General features: G+C 40.4%; 1 protein-coding gene across 2 annotated transcripts in view; it reads right to left on the reverse strand.

Moving 5' to 3' along the window:
- The window catches only part of MKLN1 (muskelin 1), a 1,341,339-nt gene that overhangs the window by 564,396 nt on the left and 761,559 nt on the right, over positions 1–15,384 (reverse strand). The gene's annotated exons all lie outside the window — the stretch shown is intronic.

Consider the following 15,384-nt stretch of genomic DNA (forward strand, 5'->3'; position numbering starts at 1 on the left):
GGGTGCAACTTCAGAGTGCTTTTGAGACTATTGTCTCAGAGCACGAGAAGACCTGCTCACTACCCAAATAAAACCCACTCTACATCTTCCTCTCTTAGCTCGCCCTTTCTTATCCCTGTGGTTGGTGTCCCCCCCTTTACCCTCCTCTCCTAGTGTGTCGTATCTAAAAAAAAAAAAAAAAAATACAAAATAACAAAAATAAAAAAAGGCCCTTTTCAGAGCTGCCTTTCACAGTTAAAAAATAGAATTGAGGATAAATAAAGCAGGGCCCTTTCTATTTCTTAAAAGTCCGCGGACAGTTCGCGAACATTAAAAAAAAACTGGGGTGCTACCCTGTTGTTACCATTGCATTTTTCTCTGGGAGGAAGTGGTGGCTCTGAAAAGAGCCGTTGGGAGGTGTTTGTAGGTCAAAAATTATAAATACTTAACACCTACTATAAAATGGAGGCTGTATTTCTAAAAAAGTTGCAATGCATTTTGTACATTTCTCAGAAAAATCTAATTGCCAGCATAAGTAAGATGGACTCCATCTCTGCGAAAAATGTATGTACTACGAAACATAACATTTTCATTGTGAAAAGCGGACATGTCAAAATCTCTTAGAAATGCACAAACAGCATTATTAACATTGCACCTTGCTTTTTCCATTTGTGGACCAAACGAAGAAGAACGAAGCCACATTTGTCTCTGTGCAATCCGTGAAATTACTTGAGAATTAGGAAACATGTCCAGGACTTTCATAGCAAATTGCAAAGAAATTCCAGACACATGTCCTAAACTGTTCCCTCCACAATGAATTACAATTATGTCTGGATGTTGCTTTGTTTCCAAAGTAGCACAGAGAGGTAGCAAGTCCAACCACTTCATTCCACGTACTCCATGCCAGTGTACTTCCACATGTGGAAATCCAAGATCTACAGCTACTACACAGCTTTCTGCATGCACCTTCAAACCAATGTATCCACGAATCTCCCAAAATCCAAACAATCTGTTTTCTGAAACACACAGCCATAGCTATCTGTTTTTCTCTCAGCAAAAAGAGTATCTGAGAAACTCTCTCCTGGCACAACACACCCACTAAACTTTCCTGACCAATCCCTTTCACTGCTCATTCTCATTTGCATGACTTCTGAACCCAAAAATCCCCAGATGTAACTCCCGATGTCCGCGAACTACCGCCATGTCCACGGACATAACGTAACATGAACAGCCCTTCTACCATTTCCACTTCACTCTCTGTGCCATTCCCTCATTGGATGTAGCTAAGAAATCACATGACCATGCACCAATCACATTCAAGACCTCTACATCTAACTGCATCATCATAGATCAGCACTGCAAATGTACTGTGAATCTCTGAGTAGAAGTGTCATATCATTGGCAAGCACCATCTACAAGAAATACTGTACAAGTCTCCAAGATTTCTACTTGCAGCTCCATGCATATCCATATGCATGTACACAAACTACAGGTATACCTATTTTCTGTACAGTACATGAACACATTTTCAAACTGACTTTTAGCTTGTGTAATCTGTAAAATGAATCTACTGTCTTTTTTTCAATTTCCTAAAATCAACTATCACTTATAAACCTTTATACTATTTACTTTCTTATACACACACTATCAAATCATGTTAAACTAATATTTTTTAAATGAAATTTATAGACTACATATATTCAAACAAAATTGCATGCATGCACACTATGTTCGAATCTCAAAAAATAATACGTATACAATTACATTTTTTATTTATTTATTTGATCACTTTAATGTATGCATTACATTAAGGCACTATTACCTAGAACAGCTTAGTTACATAAATGGTGGTATTCAGTGGTACAGTATGAATTTCACAAGACATACTAAAGATACTTTGTTTATTACAGTTACTCATTGCAATACAATTTGTTCATTAAGAACATATATGTATTGAACTGGTGCGACATATCTAATGTGAATAAGATAGTTTTAATGGTTTTAAGGAAGGCGCTGAGGATTTCAATTAAAAAATCAATATCTAAATTAAAAAAAATGCTATATACAAACAAAATTACTAATTTGTTTCTTTTACAATTGCAGTGAAGACCATTCTCCTGAAAAGAAGCAGACGAATTTCAAGAACAAAGAACTAAGAATTAAACTGCTCATTTTAGAAAAAAAGTAAGTAGAATATCACCATAATATTTGTATTATTACTCAAACATACTGTAAAGTTAATTCATGCTATTTCTGTGCCTAAAAATAGAGATTGTGCACCATTCTGTCCAAAATTCCCCATGTATTAAACAGCGATTTACAGCCAGAACGGCGCACAAATTCCTACTTTTGGACACACAAATTACCCAACTCAAGCGCTAGAATTTTCATGTTATAGAACAAACAACTGTTTTTATTGTATGCATTAGATTTACTATTTGTACTTCTCCACACCACTAGCTTATTTTTTTCTGTCATCTGAACCTGAGTTTAGTAACATATTAATTGAAGAATACACATCCCTACTAGTTGTAGTTCCCAATGCACAATCAGACACCATTAAATACATCTTACTCAAACACTCATGCACACAGCACACATACATTGCAGAACACCCCAACCCTTCTTTATATTTTTCAACAGACCCTAAAGAAAGCCTACCAATAGTCAAGTCCGTAGAAAGCAACGCAGAAGTAGAGCAAATGAAAATAAAAGTGTCCAACATAAGCATCCATCTCTAGCAGAATTTGTAAAAAAGTTGAAACAAAGCAGCTAATACAGTCATTTATTAAAACACAAGAAGTTTAAAGTACAAAAACTTTGCCTCCTCTATCAAAATGTAAAACAAACCAAAAAACAATTAACAGAAAATCAGCTATCACTACAGATAAAACTACTTCTTTAAATTTTAATATAGTGCAAAGTAAGCATACCAAGAAAAGTATTTTAGCCAAAATGTTCCGTCACCAAGTCCTTCAAAATCTTATAAAAACAGGAGAGAAATCAGGTTCAATGCTTAAAACCTATCGTAGGAAATTAATTTTAGAAGCGTTGATAGATAGTTAGATATTTATTTTAGTGTTAAACAAAATGAAACCACTAACAAAACTAATAACTAAATTACAAAAAAGACTTCTCAATAAACGAAATGTCAACAGAAAGAACTTCTTAAGTATCTGCGGAGGTGAATGGAGTCACACTACGAGCACAGAACCATACTTTAATGAAGAAGCGTACAAACAAAAGCAAACAAATACAATTGCCATAAATAGCAGTGGTCGAGGTTATGAAAAAGTTAATAATACCATAATGGAACAAGAAGTACTCCTTACAAAAATATGCCTTGAAAACTTCAAATTACCCCTCCATTCAACTGAATCAGAACGTCCAGTGTACAAATGGCCATGCACGTCAATATGTAACATTCCTAAACAATTTTTCAAGTCTTTACGTCAATTCCTCAATCAATATGTAAAAGGCAAAGACAAAATCAAAATGAAACTACTGCAAAATATGAATACCTGTCCAGTGGAAAAAGACACAGGACTAGAAGGACATTCATTGGCCTGCATTACAGGACCTACTTGTAAAATCACCTTCCATGATATCAAAAGAATATCAACACATCATTCAACTATAAGAAATCTAGTCTATAAACTGTACTATGCTAAAAGTCCTGCTTTAGCACTAGCAAATTTAAATAACATTCTTCTACATGGTACAGCGAAAGACCTACTTCAAGAAATTGACTATATCCAGAAAAAATATTTTGGAAGTGAAAGCCATTTACAGAATGAAATAGCTTTGAACCAAATTAGCAACAATTCTAGACATGGCAACCTTTTGCTAAACACATACAAAAAAGAAATACTCAAATTTAAAAGCTGAAGTACCAAACAATGTATGTGTATGTTGCCGCAGAACTTTTTATAAACGTAACTCGAAAACTGTAGACCTATCACATAAAATAGAAGACAATGAAGATTCTAAATGGTTTGAATTAGCTCTCTACCTTGTAGCAGAAAACAAATACTAAATAAGTGACCCCTTACTGCACTACAAAACTTAACAACCAAACTCATTCAAGTGCTATCACAAATAATTTAGAATTATACCCACTACCAAAACCCTGACAACAACTTAATTTATATGAGAGCATCATAATTCAAACAGTACACCCATTTCAAGCAATAATACGCCTTCAACCGAAAACAGTAAAATTACCTCCCTCTGAATTGGTAAAAGGCATTTGTGGAAAGGTAGTTTATTTACCATTAGATCTAAAAGAAAATGTGCATACTCTAGGAGTGCAACATCCAATGTAGCAATTTTTAATTATCTTAGTAAATGGAGTACCTACAAAAGACAAAAAAAATATGGCAACAGCTGGTAGATTTACATAAAGTTAGACAAGCCTTACAATATCTTAAAGAGAATAATGAATATTACAAAGAAATTAATATTGAAGAAAACTTGAAAGATACAACTGAAATAATTCAAGAAACACAAGAAGCTAGTCAATTTGAGCTACAAGATCCTGCTACAATATCAAATACTTTAGACCATTATACAATTCATCCTTTGCACTCTAATGACACCATAGAAGATGCACTGGAAACATACCAAATGCGAAAAACAAAAGGATCACCAATCAGCATATGGGAAAAAAGTATAGAAGCACATGCTTTTACTCTACTCTTTCCTACTGGCAAAGGAGGAAGGTATGATGATAGACCTATTCAAATATCAGCTTTAGAATACCGCTCATTACGGATGTATTCTGAAGATCCATATTTTGTCTAAATATGGGAATACATATTCCACCTACTCTTTGAAAGTGAACTAGCAACTTTATGCTACGGAGTTGCACACATTAAAATCAGGATCCCACTTTCAAAATATGACAACTACACAATTATTACAAAAAGTGCAACAAAAGGATGAGGTTTTACAATCAAATATTACAAATCTATTAGCAAATATGCGTGGTACTAAAGAGTACTGGTTTCGACGTTATGGAGATGTACGTTGTATGTTCAGAAACCTTGGCCCACCCACTTGGTTTGTTACATTAAGTTGTGCAGAATATCTATGGGAAGATTTACATGATTTCCTACACATATCAAATAAAAACAAAACAAACAGATATACTAACACCAGGAGAACTTGTTCTTTGGATCCTGTTAATGTTTCAAGATATTTTCACCATCGTTTCATTGCTATGCTACATTTTATTTGTAATAAAACTGTTCCTCCCCTTGGAGAAGTGCAACACTTCTTTTGGAGAAAAGATTACCAAGCCAGAGGAGCACCAAATATCCACATGCTTTTATGGATTAAAGATGCTCCTAAATTTGGTCGAGACAGTGATGCCACTATTTTACAGTTTATTGAAAAATATGTCACTTGTGAAATTCCATCAGAATCCACAAATCGTGATCTTCATGCACAAATTTTACAATTTCAAAGACATAAATGTGGCAAATATTGTCGTCGCAAATACAAAAACAAATGGAAATTCTACACCAAATGCCGATTTGGTTTCCCTAGACCAGTTACAAATACAGGTCAAGTGAACAACCTCATGTCTTCAGTTAGACATAGTGTTAAAGGTAAGTCACCTAAAAGAACAAGTTACTTCTTACCTTGTAACGTTCTTTCCACGGGATGTTCCTCCGACGTATTCCTCATCTTAGATATCTCCTTCCAGCTCTGCTGGCCTCGGAAAACTTTTTCTCTAGAGGGCACTGCGCGTCGACGTCATCCTGCCTATAAAGGCCGCGCGCAGCGTCCGTTGCTCAGTTCCGTTTTGTAGCCCAAAATAATTCTTTCTGGACTAGAATAATCACCCTGAAGGAGCGTAAGCTGCAACAACAAGGGAAGTAGAACTGCGGGGATGGATAGGAGGGTCGATGAGGAATACATCGGAGGAACATCCCGTCGAAAGAACGTTACAAGGTAAGAAGTAACTTGTTCTTCGAAGGGATTGTGTCCTCCGACGTATTCCTCATCTTAGGCTCCCATAGCAGTATTCTATTATTGGAGGAGGGAGTACTGACTTCACGCTGTCTTCTATTGATGAATAGAATGCAGTACAGCCCTTCCAAACCTAGTCTCTTGACTGGAGGAGGAATCCAAGTTGTAAAATCGCGTAAAGGTATGGACAGACAACCATGTAGCGGCCGCACAGATGTCTTTAACCGGCACACCTCTTTTGAGGGCCGATGAAGCTGCAATACCTCTGGTCGAATGAGCCCGAAGGTTTTGAGGGGGCTCTTTCCCTGCCAGTTTATAACATTCCAGAATGGCTAGAATGATCCATCTGGAAATGGTCTGCTTAGTTATTGGTAACCCCAGCTTGTGACCTGTGTAACCTACAAACAGCTGGTCTGCCTGTCTTATCCTGGCTAGTCTACTGATGTAAAAACTTAAAGCCCTTCTAGGGTCTAGCCTGTGTAACCTCTCTTCCTCTTTCCCCGGATGAGGAGGAGGATAGAAAGATGGTAGGGTAATCTTCTGAGTGATATGGAATTCAGAAACCACCTTTGGGAGGAAATTAGGCTTCACTTGCAGGACAACTTTGTCTTTGTGAAAGATTGTATGAGGGGGTTTACAAGAAAGAGCTTGTAATTCGCTCACCCTTCTAGCAGATGTAAGTGGTATTAATAAAACAGTTTTAAGGGTAAGGAATCTTAACGAACAAGAATGGAGTGGTTCGAAAGGTGTGCCCATCAGGAAAGTTAGGACTAGGTTTAAATCCCATAGGGGAACTTGGAATGGTCTTGGGGGATAAACATTGGTTAACCCCTTTAGAAACTGTATTACCAAGGGTAACTTGAAATAGGATGGTTCTTCCGGAGTGCGCTTAAAGATGGATAGCGCTGCGAGATAGCCCTTAATGGTGCCAACTTGAAGGCCTGAATTTGCCAAATATAGTAGGAAGGACAAAACCATTGGTGTACCACATGAAAAAGGGTCGATATTCTGTTCTCTATACCAGCTGCAAAATCTGTTCCAACGGCAGCGGTATAAAGACTTTGTTGCTGGCCTCCTTGCCGAAAGCAACACTTCCATAACATCATCAGGGAGGTCCCAATCCTTGTACCTCAGCCTTTCAGAAGCCAAGCGTGAAGGTTGAGGGTTTTGATGTCTGGATGGAGAACCTGACCTCCCTTCTGTGAGAGTAGGTTCTTTCTGAGTGGAAGTCGAATTGGAGGGTAGATGGACAAGTCTAGAAGGTCCGGGTACCACGTTCTCCTGGCCCAATGCGGGGCAATTAGGATCATGGTTCTCCGGAATCTTCTCAACCTCCTGATCATTTGAGGAATGACAGGGACCGGTGGGAACGCGTACAGAAGCGGAAACTCCCATTCCACTATGAACGCGTCTCCCAGAGCTCCTCTCGGGGGAAATTCCCTTGAGCAGAACAGATCGCATTTCCTGTTGAGGCTGGTGGCGAACAGATCCACCTGAGGGGTTCCCCAAAGGGCGAAGATCTTTTGAAGGACTTCCTGAGCTAGCTCCCACTCGTGGGAGACTGTGCTCTGCCTGCTCAGAGCGTCCGCTGTCAATTTCTTCTCTCCGGCTAGGTGAACTGCCGATAGAGAGATTCCTTCTTGGATTGCCCAAAACCAGAGCTGCATCGCCTCTCTGCACAGGGGTAGTGATCCTACGCCTCCTCTTTTGTTGAGGTAATGCATGGCCACTGTGTTGTCCGTCATTATCAGGACGTTTTTCCCTTGTACAGCTGGCAGGAACGCCTTCAGTGCAAGTCTGATGGCTCTCAGCTCTAACAGGTTGATATGTAGTCTGGACTCCGATGGAGACCAACGACCGCTGATGGTCAAGTCGTTGGCGTGGGCTCCCCACCCCGTAAGTGAGGCATCCGTGACTACTGTTATCTCCGGCTAGGGTTACCAAAAATGTTCTCCTTTCAGAATGTTCTCCTGACAGGCCCACCACTGAAGGTCTCGAGCCACCCTGTCGGGAACCTGAAGAAGATCTGTCATTCCCCCTGAGAATTATGACCACTGAGTCCTCAGTGCCCACTGGAGGGATCTCATTCTCAGGCGAGCCTCTGGCACTAGGAAAATGCAGGATGCCATGAGGCCTAGCAACCTCAAAAAGTCGAAGGCTGGGAGACGTTGGGCATCTTGGAACTTGGTAACCATCTGTAGAATATCTTGAGCCCTCACCTCTGGTGGCGGGGCTTTTCCCAGGGAAGTGTCCAGGATCGCTCCTATGAACTGGAGTCTCTGCGATGGTATCATTTGTGACTTCTTTAAATTGAGGGAGAAGCCCAGTTTGTGAAGGGAGTGGCACACGTGATTTAGCTGGATCTGAGCTTGTTCCGAAGAAACAGCCCTGATCAACCAATCGTCCAGGTAGGGGTAGGGGTAAATCCCTTCCCTCCTTAGACTTGCCGCCACTACCGACATTAACTTGGTGAAGACCCTCGGGGCGCAGGTCAGCCCAAATGGCAGCACTCGAAATTGATAGTGAGAGTTGCCAATTGCGAACCTCAGGTATTTCCTGTGTTTGAGATGGATAGGCACATGGAAATAAGCGTCCTGAAGGTCCAGAGATACCAACCAGTCCTGGAACTGAAGTGCCTGGTGGATCTGAGAAAGAGTGACCATCTTGAATTTGTTCAATTCTCGCAAGTCCAAGATGGGTCTCAGTCCTCCGTCTTTCTTTGGAATGAGAAAGTAAGGGGAGTACCAGCCCTTGTTCCTCTCCGCTACAGGTACCGGTTCTATGGCACCTTTCTCTAGCAGGTCCAAAATTTCCTGCAAGAGGAGCGGATCTGGAGCTTTGAGAGCTGATCCCCGGTGGATGACTCTGAGGTATGCGTAAGAAAGGCAGGCAGTAACCTTGGGCAACTGTTTCCAATGCCCAAGCATCTGACGTGATAGCCTGCCATACTGCCAGATGTTGGGTCAACCGGCCTCCTACAGGTGTCCTGTGAGGGAAGTCCTCAGAGTGGTTTTGGGGCGGCTGATGCAAATGCCGATGGTAAAGAGGCACCTGCTGTTGCTGCGGCTTTTGAATATCTACCCCGTCCACCTCGGGTAGTTCTTCTTTGTCCCCTTTGAGCCGGTCGCCCTCTACCTCTTCCGAATGCGGAGTAGAAGCGAAAGTACTTGCCCCTCGCAGAGGTTCCTGTGGGACGAAAAGGTGTCTGACGGATTGCAGCGCCTAGGGATTTTGCTGCTGCTTTTGAAGTTTGCAGTTTCTCTAAACTGTCATCCGCCTTTTTCCCGAACAAAGAAGAGCCATCGAATGGCATGTTCAAGAGCCTGGCTTGTACATCTGGGGCAAAACCAGACTTTCTCAACCAAGCGAATCTCCTGGTTGTTGTACTTGCCGCCATTGCTCTGCTGATACTGTCAGCCGAATCAATGCCCGTCTGGAGGGATTCGCACATAGCGTCTTTACCGTCCTGTATGATATTCAGGAACGCCTCCCTTTCTTCTCCCTCCGGGATGCAGTCAGCCGCTGAAGAAGCACACTCCCAAAGTGTATGGCTGAATCTAGCAAGGGTGCAAGTAGCATTAACAGATTTTAACGCCATGCTACATGCCGAAAAAACTTTCTTTGCCATAGCATCATATTTTGTATCGCCCCTGTCCTGTGGGACGGTAGGATAAGCCGTCTTGACTCGGTAGAAGATGCTGCCTGTACCACCAGACTTTCTGGGGATGGGTGTTTTGACAAAAACTCTGGGTCTGTAGAAGATACCCTGTATTTTGTAGACAGTTTTTTATTTACTGCTGGGACGACATCAGGGGTTTCCCAGTTCGTCATAATCTTCCTCTGAAGAGCTTTATGAAAAGGCACCACAGGATCCTCCTGTGGGCCTTTGTCAAGAATATCCGTGAGGGCATCTTGTTGGAAAGATTGTGAAGGTGCAGACCACCCCATAATCTCTGTGATCCTGGCCATTAAGGCTCTATAGGGGGTTTCAGCATGCTCCCCCGGGTCTGGCCTAGCAAACTCCACCTCAGGGGAAGTGTCTAACCCACTTGCCTCATGTAAGGAATCATGAAGATCCTTTAACCTGCGTTCTTCAGAGGAAAATTCCTCTCTAATTGGAGTTACAGGTCCCTGCAACTCAAATGTGTCTTCCTGTTCAGACAATTCACCCTCTTCCATAATTGAGGACATAGTTCTCAATTGTTCTGAACTCATAAAGGGTGTAAATCCCATTTCCAAGGCATAGGGTGCCGAACATGTCATAATCGGCCTCGAAAACGTCGATGTCGTCGACGCCGACGTCGAAGGCTTCGAGCGTGGCGTCGAAAACAAAGGCGGAGGCCTCGATGACCTCGACAGAGATCATGCTCGACAATCTCGAAGCCATCGTCATCGAGGACCTGGGGATAGTCACTGGGTGTGTCGTAACCGTGACTTTTCTTGGCGTCGACGCCGGTGTCGAAGCTGGCGTCGAGTCGACAGACTCATGTGTCCAAGGTCCCTTCGACAACGGCGTCGAAGACACCGACCTCGGCGTCGACGGAACCTTCGTCGACGGAACCTTCGAGGAAAGTTTGGAGGTCATAGTCCTACTCGAGGGTTCGAGACGCGCTGGAGAGGTTTCCTTTGCCGGGTACTGTGACTCGCAGCGTTTTTGACCTTCGGGTCTTTCGACCAGAGCATCGCTCTCGGCAGTCTTCGAGGGGGTCGAGGCCGCTTTCTCGAAGACGCTCATATTTTTGCGGAATTCCTCCCATTCAGCCCGGGAACTATGTTTCGTGGGGCAAGGGATTCTCTTTGGCGAAACAGAGGAAGAGGAGGACGGAGAAGGGGATCGTGACGTCTCCTTTTCGAGTGCTTCGATCTCGAGGAGTGATGGGACCCACTCCGAGACCTGGAGCGCGAATGGTGACGAGGAGACGAATGTCTCGACTTCGTCGACGAAGAAGAAGCTTTAAAAGTCTTACCTTTCTCCAGCTTCCCCCTACGCTCCTTCAGGGCCTTAGCTGTCATGGACATACAGTCCTCGCACTCCGAACAATGGTGTTCAGCTCCCAAACACCACAGACAAACTCTGTGAGGGTCAGTCAGCGACATCTTTTTCCCACAATCTCGGCATTTTTTGAAGCCGGATCGAGGAGTTGTCGGTTCCGACGAAGAAGCCATCGAGTACGGATCGAATAACTCGAGGTAAATAGGTTTAACCTGACAAAACTGAGCAACGGTATTCCGAGGCACTAAGTAAGCGCGGAAAAACGGAACTGAGCAACGGACACTGCGCGTGCCCGTTATAGGCAGGATGACATCGACGCCGATACAGTGGCTGTCGAGGGACATCGACTCGGAGGACGTCGACGCGCAGCGCCCTCTAGAGAAAAAGTTTTCCGAGGCCAGCAGAGCTGGAAGGAGATATCTAAGATGAGGAATACGTCGGAGGTCACAATCCCTTCGAAATACATATTACATAAAAAGAAAAGAAGAAGAAAAATATATCAATGATTATAATGCAATCATTGCCCACTTATGGAATGCAAACATAGATGTGCAGTACATTGCAGACAATTCTACTACAGTTGCACAATATGTCACAGCATACATAACCAAAGCAGAAAGGACAGAGCTACAAGACCTCTGGAATGACCTGTCATCAGATAAAACAGTGTCTCAGAAATTATACAGCTTGGGCATAAAAATGCTCTCCCATAGAGAATGTGGATCATATGAAGCAACTGATCGTTTAACTGGTACTGCATTGTATGGTAAATCTGAAAATATAGTATGGCTAAGCCTTGGTCCAGCTAAATCTAGAAAAAAAGTTCTAAAAACATACGAAGATATAGAAACAATAGCCAAACATGATCCCAACAGCCAAGACATTTCAAAAAACAATTTATTGGACACATACTACTCAAACAGAAGTAATACTTTGGAAACCATGTGTCTATACCACATAGCCCAAAACTACACATACAAAAATAATATAAAACCTGATGAAAAAAAGGTAAATACAGAGTGACAAACTGTGAAGGCAGCGGAGTTAAACTCACTAAACCAAATTTAATTAATCATATCAAATTGATTGAGGAAGACTCAACATAAAGAAATAAATTACATGTCCCTGCTACAACTCTTTAAACCATGGAGAAAAGATGAAGAAATACTAGAAAACTATGACTCATATGAAGATGCTTTCAAAGCAAATGAAAGCACTATAACTGATGGAAACTTTACACAATACAAAACAATGTTGCACAATGAACAGCAACACGAAGAAGAACTCCAGGCCCAACTAGATAAAGACACTCCTGACAGGAGTCAACCTTCTGTAACAGGAAGCCAAGAACCACTAATAATAAATGAGGCAGAATTAGCTATGATAGAAGTAGAAAACACCATGTGTCAGTATGAAGATAAAGAAGACTTAACTATACTACAATCAAAACTAAACAACGTAGCATTTTTGAAGAAGTAACAAAACAAACTGCACATGGTGTACAACATGAAAATAAAGAATGTTCCTGCCATAATTATAAACCTATACTACTGTACGTCAGTGGTGAAGCTGGTTCTGGCAAAACATTCCTAATCAAAATCAGTAAATTCCTTCAACAATTGACAAACAACAAACTGTCAGCTGTTGTCACTGCCCCCACAGGTTTAGCTGCCTACAACATAGTTGGTGTCACTTTACACTGATTACTATTATTGCCAGTAGAACACCAGTACAAATTAGACTATTACAAACTTTCTGCAGAAGCTGCAATGGAACTATGCAGAGTATTGAAACAAATGAAAATGCTACTAATAGATTAAGTGAGCATGGTCTCCAACCTAATGTTGGCTTTGATTCACCTCAGATTACAAGAAGTACTGAAAAAAAACTATGAAGAGCTCTTTGCAGAAAAACACATTGTTTTCGGAGATCATCTTCAATTGACACCAGTAAAAGGTGAGCCTATTTTTAAAACATTAGGACACAAACTCTGCTGTAAAACTGTTGGCAGCATTGGAAATGTCAACCTTTGGCAACATTCCCAATACAGAGAATTAACAGAAAACATGCGGCAATCTGCAGATCTCACTTATGCCAACATCTTAAAAAGTAACAGAGTTGGTATACTCTCTAAAGAAGCAGAAACAATATTGAAAACCCGGCAAATTAATGCACTTTATGGCAATAATGCATGTGCTACAGATGTTATGGAACAATTAGCCCACAAAATGTCAATTGTATGGCCTTAATGCCAACTCTTGCAAGCCGTTTCAAATTCAATGAAATAATGTTAAGTAAAGAAATGCAACCAATAATGGAAATTAGCACCACAGACAAACTAGATGTACAAGGTATGACAATACCTATGTGTGACCAAGCCACAACAAGACTAAATAGTTTAGAAAAATCAATCTCAAACACAGCAGGCTTAGAAAAGATATTAAAATTATCCTTAAATTGCAGGGTAATGCTTAAACGTAACCTTGACGTGGACCAAGGACTAGTTAATGGAGCACTGGGTACAGTTGTTGGCTTTCAAACATACCCACGTGACAACAAAATTCAGTTTGTCAATATACTCTTTGACAAACTTTCAGAAGTTAAAAGGATAGGATGCTCAACAGCTCGATTCCTTCTCTTCAAAGACATGTATGTACGCAGAGAACAATTTTCTCTATCTCTTGCATACGCAGTCACGATTCATACATCACAAGGTCTTATGATAGATATTGGTAACAGTCTTTAAAGAAGGCATGAGCTATGTAGCACTATCACGCTTACATACACTTGACGGTCTATTTCTAATCAACTTTGATGCAAGTAAAATAAACGCTGATATTCCTCACATTTTAGAATACAACAGACTTCGCTCACTATACACTCCCCATCTAAACACATTCTGTTCCACAAAAAGTAAAACATTATAAAAGAAAAATAAATCAAACAGAAAAGCAACAAGATGTCACTGCAAATCCTCTAAAGAGAGTAAAAGAAAGTAATACTTCATCAAGTACCACAAGCAAAAAAGAATCAATTAGGGAAAGTAAACCAGGTACTTCTCAAAGGAGGAAGACAAACTCCAAAAAAAGCAGTCAGATACAGAACTACCTGGTCCATTTAAACTCTCAAATATAGTTGGTGTAAATTGCTAAGCAAATGTAGCAATGAATATTTTATTTCAATTACCACCAATTGTTGACAACATTTACTTACACAGTACAGACCCATTGTGTTGCGAATGTTAGTACTTCACAGAAATGCAGCAAACAATCCTGACAACACGTATAGTGTTTATGGAATAAGACAACAATTGGACTACTTTGCTGGAATGGTGAAATTCACTATAAACTCACAGGAAGATCCACAAGAATTTCTAATGTACTTACTACAAGTACTGGAAAACAAAAACATACATATAAATTAAATCATCCAGATTTCATACATGTGGAAACATACATGCACTCTCTGCAACAATGTGACACAAGAAGAAATCCCCAATGAACGCTTTGTATATATATCAATACCTAATTGTGAATCCATTCCATTTCAGCAACTTGTACAAAATGCAATCCATGGTAGATTATGTTCTACCTGCAAGTTAGATAATCGCTCCACGTTAGTAATACAAACACATAGTAAATACGTAATACTAATGCTTCTATGTTACAATGCAGATGGTACCAAAAATAACTGCAAGCTGACTGGATTCACCCATGGTCAAATATCACTTGGTAAGAAAACCTTCACAACAATGGGTATGATCTACCACGCAGGAGCCACAAACAATTCAGGGCACTACACTGCATATATAAAAAAGAAATGTCGATGGTTTCAATGTAATGATAGTACCATTACTCTAAAGCAGAGATTACCAGCAAATCTTACAAACGTTTTTTTAATGTTCTTAAAACCAAAATTTGATAACTAAACTGTACTTAAACCTCAAGTAAACTTGTAGTAAAAAATATAAACTGTTAGAATATTCCAAAAGCTATCTAACTGCCCAAAGATTCTACAACAATTAATCACATAAACGAAGACCACTAAATTAGAGCAAAAAATAGACAATTAGAATACGCCAATTGGTATCCAACTGTCCCAAAATTTAACAATATTCAAACAGATAAATCAATACCACTAAAATATATAAAAAAATAGACAGTTACAATACGCCTTCTGGTATCTAACTGCTCCAAAATTTCATAATATCCAAACAAATAAATATGTTACTGCTCCAAAAAAAATGCAACCACCCAATGTATAAAGCATTAGCCAGAAACAACAAATGAACACTGAAAACAAACAAACTGTAGCATAACAGAAAAATGTTTTTTTTTTAATCCAACATGGATTTTTTTTTTCTCCCACAGACCCAATGATTTTAGCAACGAACACAGAAACTGAGCAAATTGCACAGTGCTCTGGTTTGTAATCTA

This window comes from Ambystoma mexicanum, chromosome 12 (assembly GCF_040938575.1).
Source record: "Ambystoma mexicanum isolate Mex_15411 chromosome 12, UKY_AmexF1_1, whole genome shotgun sequence".
Classification (NCBI taxonomy): Eukaryota; Metazoa; Chordata; class Amphibia; order Caudata; family Ambystomatidae; genus Ambystoma; species Ambystoma mexicanum.